A 5,632-nucleotide genomic window follows, 5' to 3' on the forward strand; every position below is an offset into this window, starting at 1 on the left:
GATGAACCAGTCTTTGATACTTTCATAGAAAGTATCAGAGACAATGAACCTTTAACTTATGATTCTTCTTACCAACCCATAGACATCTCATCTGATACCGAAATAGAATCTGAACCTGAACCTCACCCGATCATAGACCCTGAGGAGAATAATGATTTTGTTCGACAATTAGAATTAGAGGCAAATGAGTGTATACATTATGTAGTATACGATTACATAAATTATGTCAATCCTGCTTAGAGTGATGCCATCTGGGTTGATTTCAGAATATGGATGAAATCACGCTCCTGGGAGATGAAGGAACTTTGTTATACAACTTCTCATAGAAGATTCCATGACAAGTTGTCTGGGGTTTTATAGCCACTCGTGGAATTATTTTCTCCAAGATCTCCTCTAAGAGCTCTTCCCCCTCTAGAAAATACGGTTCCAGAATCTATCACTTTTGAAGTGGAAGTTGATGTTTTGGTCACTCCTTCACCTGTATTTGAAATAACAACTATATCTGGAATAAAACCATTCATGGATGTTGAAGACTCTGGTTCTGAACCCATTCCCCTAGTGTTGAAGACTCTGCAAGAACTGGAGAATGAGAATCAAGTTGTTAGATCTCACTTGGACAAGCAGGATGAAATGTTCAAGGAACATGTCGAAACTAACACCAAGATTGAGGGAATGCTTCATGCCATTTTGTCTAGATTGTCACCCCCACCTTAGAAACTCTTTTAAAAACTAGTTATTTTCTTGTTTTTTCTTTTAAGTTTTTGTTTTGTATCTTTAAATTTAACTATTTTAGTTGAAATGAAACTTCTTTTGTGTTATTACTTTGTCTCTATCTTTCTGCATTTTATTTTTTATTGCATTTTATTTTTTATTGATGACAAAGAGAAAGAAAAGTGGATATGATTTTAATATTTATTTCCTTTCTGAATCTCAAACATTGATTCTGATGATTCTATATGTTGTTAGTATGAAATTCTTCACACAAAAAAAGATGTTGTCACAAATGCTCATGATGTTTGTATGGAATTTTACGATTAGAGAAAAGACCGATGATAAGTTCAAATATCACTACAACAAACAAGACCTTAGACAGCGCTTTTTTTAGCCTTAGACAACGCTTTAAAGCGCTGTCTAAACCTCCGCTGCTAAAGGTTTAGAAAGCGCTTTTTTAAATCTTAAAAGCGCTGTCTAAGCCCCCCCCCCCCCCCCCCCCCTTAGACAGCGCTTTGGCCAAAAGCGCTTTATAAGACCCTCTTATTTTAAATTTTTTAGGTATACCTTAGACAGCGCTTTTGAAAAGCGCTGTCTAAGCCCCACCCCCTTAGACAGCGCTTTGGCCAAAAGCGCTTTCTAAGACCCTCCTATTTTAATTTTTTTAGGTATACCTTAGACAGCGCTTTTCAAAAAGCGCTGTCTAAGCCCCCCCCCCCCCCTAGACAGCGCTTTTGCCTAAAGCGCTTTCTAATCCCCCCCCTTAGACAACGCTTTTTACCAGCAAAACCGTCAGCTTTCTCAATGAGATCATCAATGGAAACAGCACCTAATTGATCTTTATTTTCACTGAGCAGTGATGAAGAAGGATACATGTTAGTCCCCATCCCTAGACGCCTTCCCGTTTCCTTACCTATTGCGAGTTGATCACCTGAAAGTTTTTTTTGTAGCATGAGTATAGTTTGCATTATATAAAATCATTGACTCAATTTCAAATGACGGTGGTACTGTGATACAACGTACCAGTGATCATTTTGACACTAACGCCAAGATCAAGAGCTCTTCTGATTGTTTCTGCGCTATCATGTCTCGGAGGGTCAAAAAGAGGGAGAAGAGCAACAAACTCCCATGGTCCTCCTGCACTTTCCTTACTTCCCTCCGGTACTTCCTATATGAAAAAAAAAACTTCGGTGCTAAGGAAAGAATACATGATAATTGACTTATCCGATTATGAAGAATTCGTAAGAGGGAAATAAACCTGTCTTGCAATCCCAAGAGAACGAAGTCCACGTTCTGCAAACTTGTCAATCATCGCATGAACCTTCCGTTCGATTTCTGCCTTGTTTTGTGCAAGATTGAGAATCTACACAGTATATGAGAAAAGTTTATCAATGATCGGTAGGTTGCGTGGTTCTTGAAAAGCGAGAATGAATTATGTATTACCTGCTCTGGTGCACCTTTGCTAACCCTGTGCATATTACCAGCACCATCAATGTATGTAAGGGCAGTTCTTTTATCAGTTGGATTAAACGGAAGGAAATGAACTTCTTTTATTCCAGCTCGTGCCTTGCGAAACCAAAGGACTATTAGTAGACTAACCAAATTTCAACTACACAACATGATGGAAAACAAACTTTGAAGAGTCTGTAATTGCGATGTTCTATTTTATCTTTAGAAAGAATAAGATTAAAACCTCAATCATTTCCTTGTCCACTGTAAGCTTGTTAAGAGTTAATGTGCCTGTTTTGTCACTGCATAACACATCCATTCCGGCCATTTCTTCAATAGCAGTCATTCTCTTTGTTATAGCACCCTGCAACAATGATGCATATGATCAAAACTTGACAACATCTTTAAAAAGCTACTGAAATGTTGGAATAATCAATGTACTAATTGCAAACCTGCTGAGATAACTTATGTGAGCCAATAGCCATTGTAACTGAAAGAACAGTTGGCATTGCAATAGGGATTCCTCCAATTAGTAGCACTAGAAGGTTATCAATACCGTTTCTGTAACCATATCCGTGGACGCCGTATATCACAATGATTTCAATAATCATTCCAATAGCAATTGAACAGATGCAGAAATTTCCAATAGATGTCAAAACCTGTAATAATATTTGTCACGCAGTGAGCATTACTATCACAACATTCGGTGATGTCAAATAGTGGCTATAACAATGTAAGTATAGTGGAATTTGAACAAATCGCTTTTGTCTGCGATACATTATTTAGTATATTATGTACCTGTTGGAAATGTCCAACGTGTGTTGTGTTTTCGACGAGATGAGCTGCCTTTCCGAAAAATGTGTGAACTCCAGTTGCTATGACTACGACTTCAATTTCTCCTTGCTTGCAAGTTGAACCAGAATATACTCCTTCTCCGGGATGTTTAGTCACAGGGAGTGACTCTCCGGTAAGAGCAGACTAAAAGTACAAACAGCAAAAACATAACTTCAATTACAAGAAATCTAGAATCTGATATCAACATCAATAAACTCGTGGAAGATATTATTCGTTGTGACGCTTGAATCATGCATCAGTAATTTCAAAGTACTTTATAGATTTTACCTGATCAATCTTCAAAGGGTCACCTTCAAGGAGACGTGCGTCGGCAGGAATGATGTCCCCTAGCTTGATGCTAACTATGTCTCCAGGGACCAATACCGAAGCATCTTCTTCGCTCCATTTTCCGTCACGAAGTACCTATTAATCAAATATAATTAGAAATCAAAGAAACTATGAGCAAGACAAGATAACAAAGAGATTATAAGAGAAGAAGAAGAAGAACCTTTGCTTTTGGAGCCAATCTTGCCATAAGGGCAGCAGCTGCATTACCAGCATTATTTTCTTCTATGAAACTTATGGTTGAGTTTATAATTAGCAAAATAATTATGCCAACAAAATCTTGATAATCTCCTCGCTTTCCCTGCATAATCAAAGCGTTGTTATATTAAACCGGTTGATATTAAAAACCATTGTTTTAAAACCAGGACCGAAGATCTAGCGGTGAGACTTCTAGATAATGGTTCAATAAGTTGAAACACACTGATTGAACCAGCAGACGGACTAATCGGTTCTTAGTTCAACCAGTTAAACTGGACGGTCTGGTTTTAAAAACACTAGTTGAAAGTTCAAACATGACTTTTCACCTTAACAAACTTCTACCACCAAAATCTTTCTTGTATGTATTCCATAATCCTTTTGTAAAATGAATAACATTTGTAACTTTCAAATCAAGTTAACCAAAGGTTATAAGAGTACAGTTTCATAGTTATTCTAATTTTGTATGATTTGAAATAATGAAAACCATTGAGAAATAACAAAACAAACAAAAAAAGGAAGAGACTTACCCCTCCATGTGCCATAGCAATGGCCATGAGAGCAGCAGCTTCCATAACCCATGACAAAGGATTCCACATAAACCCTAAAAACTTCAGTATTTTACTTTCCTGTACAAGAAGTTAAAGTTACATAACAATTTGGTAAGAAACTATATAAGCACTTAAGTCAGGATTCTAACCTTTTTTTCTTCAAGTTTATTGTATCCAAACATGTCAAGCCTCTCTTGTACTTCCTCAGAGGTTAAACCTTCTTTTGTGCATTTTAGATTATCAAATACCTCTTCAATAGGAATGTTCTCCTATACATACAACAAATTCCAAATTTATCAAATGTCTAATACTTCTGATGGAAGGTGTGTATAGTGTCTGACACGTCTCAGTGTTTCACATCGACGCAATACAGACACAGACACATGTATCAGTGTCATGTTTTGACATACCAAATCAACAGCTTCCTTTATAACAGCATCAAGAGACATAGTCCCTTCCACCATTTTCTTTATTTTCTGCTCCCCTTCAATTTTGAGCTTTAAATCAAAATGAGTTAAAATTACAAAATTATGGAACCTAATGGGCATAATTTGTTTCAAAATTATGGGCATACCTTAATTACAAAATTACAAAATTATGCAATCGATAACGAATAACCTTTGTGTAATTTGTTTCACGTATTGCGGGTTTCGGAAACGGTGAAAGACGAACAAAACGCAGTAGAAATGACGAACTGAATCAGAAATGAAAAAATGCAGAAATGAAGAACATACCGCAGTAGAAATGACGTTCTGAAACCGATTCTTCAAACACTTTCTGGTATTGAAACCGAATGATTACAATGTATTCTCGTTCGCTGTTAGGGTTCGCTGGAGGGGTTTAATCGCAGGAGGGAAAACAAAAAGAACTGAGAACGAAAATAGAAGTCTGAAATTTAATTTTAATTAGACCTTAGACAGCGCTTTTGTGGAAAGCGCTTTCTAAGATATGCCTTAGACAGCGCTTTCTAAGATATGCCTTAGACAGCGCTTTCCAAAAGCGCTTTCTAAACCCCCACCTTAGACAGCGCTTTTGGTTTTAATTTTTTTTTTAATTGAAAGACTTTAAACAGCGCTTTCTCAAAAGCGCTGACTAAGGTCTATATTTAAAAGCGCTTTCTAAAACCGCTGTCTAAGGGGGGGTCTTAGACAGCGCTTTCTAAAAGCGCTGTCTAAGACCCCCCCTTAGACAGCGCTTTCATTATTTTTTTAGAACATTTTCCGTGTTTTATTTTTATTTTAACCTTAGACAGCGCTTTCTTTTAAAAGCGCTGTCTAAGATGCGCTGTTAAAAAACCTTTTTGGCGTAGTGTATGTTTCTCCTCTAATTAAGACAAAATAGTTTTAAGTGCATCACCTTGTCCTTGAAGAGGATGACTGATGGTTATTATTTGAGTCATTTGTGTGGAACTGGATTCTACTTAAAAAAAACAAATGTGACATTTTCACACGTTGGTTTGAGGTTCAAATTGAAATGCATAATATTTTTTTTAGAGGATAATATATATTCTTATATTATTAAAATACTCTTTCTTTAGTGGTGGTGAC

General features: G+C 36.7%; 1 pseudogene; it reads right to left on the reverse strand.

Moving 5' to 3' along the window:
* Positions 1-320: 320 nt before the first annotated feature.
* LOC127081514 (plasma membrane ATPase 1-like) lies at positions 321-4,549 on the reverse strand (annotated as a pseudogene).
* Positions 4,550-5,632: the final 1,083 nt, after the last annotated feature.

The sequence above is a fragment of the Lathyrus oleraceus genome, chromosome 5 (assembly GCF_024323335.1).
Source record: "Lathyrus oleraceus cultivar Zhongwan6 chromosome 5, CAAS_Psat_ZW6_1.0, whole genome shotgun sequence".
Taxonomy (NCBI): Eukaryota; Viridiplantae; Streptophyta; class Magnoliopsida; order Fabales; family Fabaceae; genus Lathyrus; species Lathyrus oleraceus.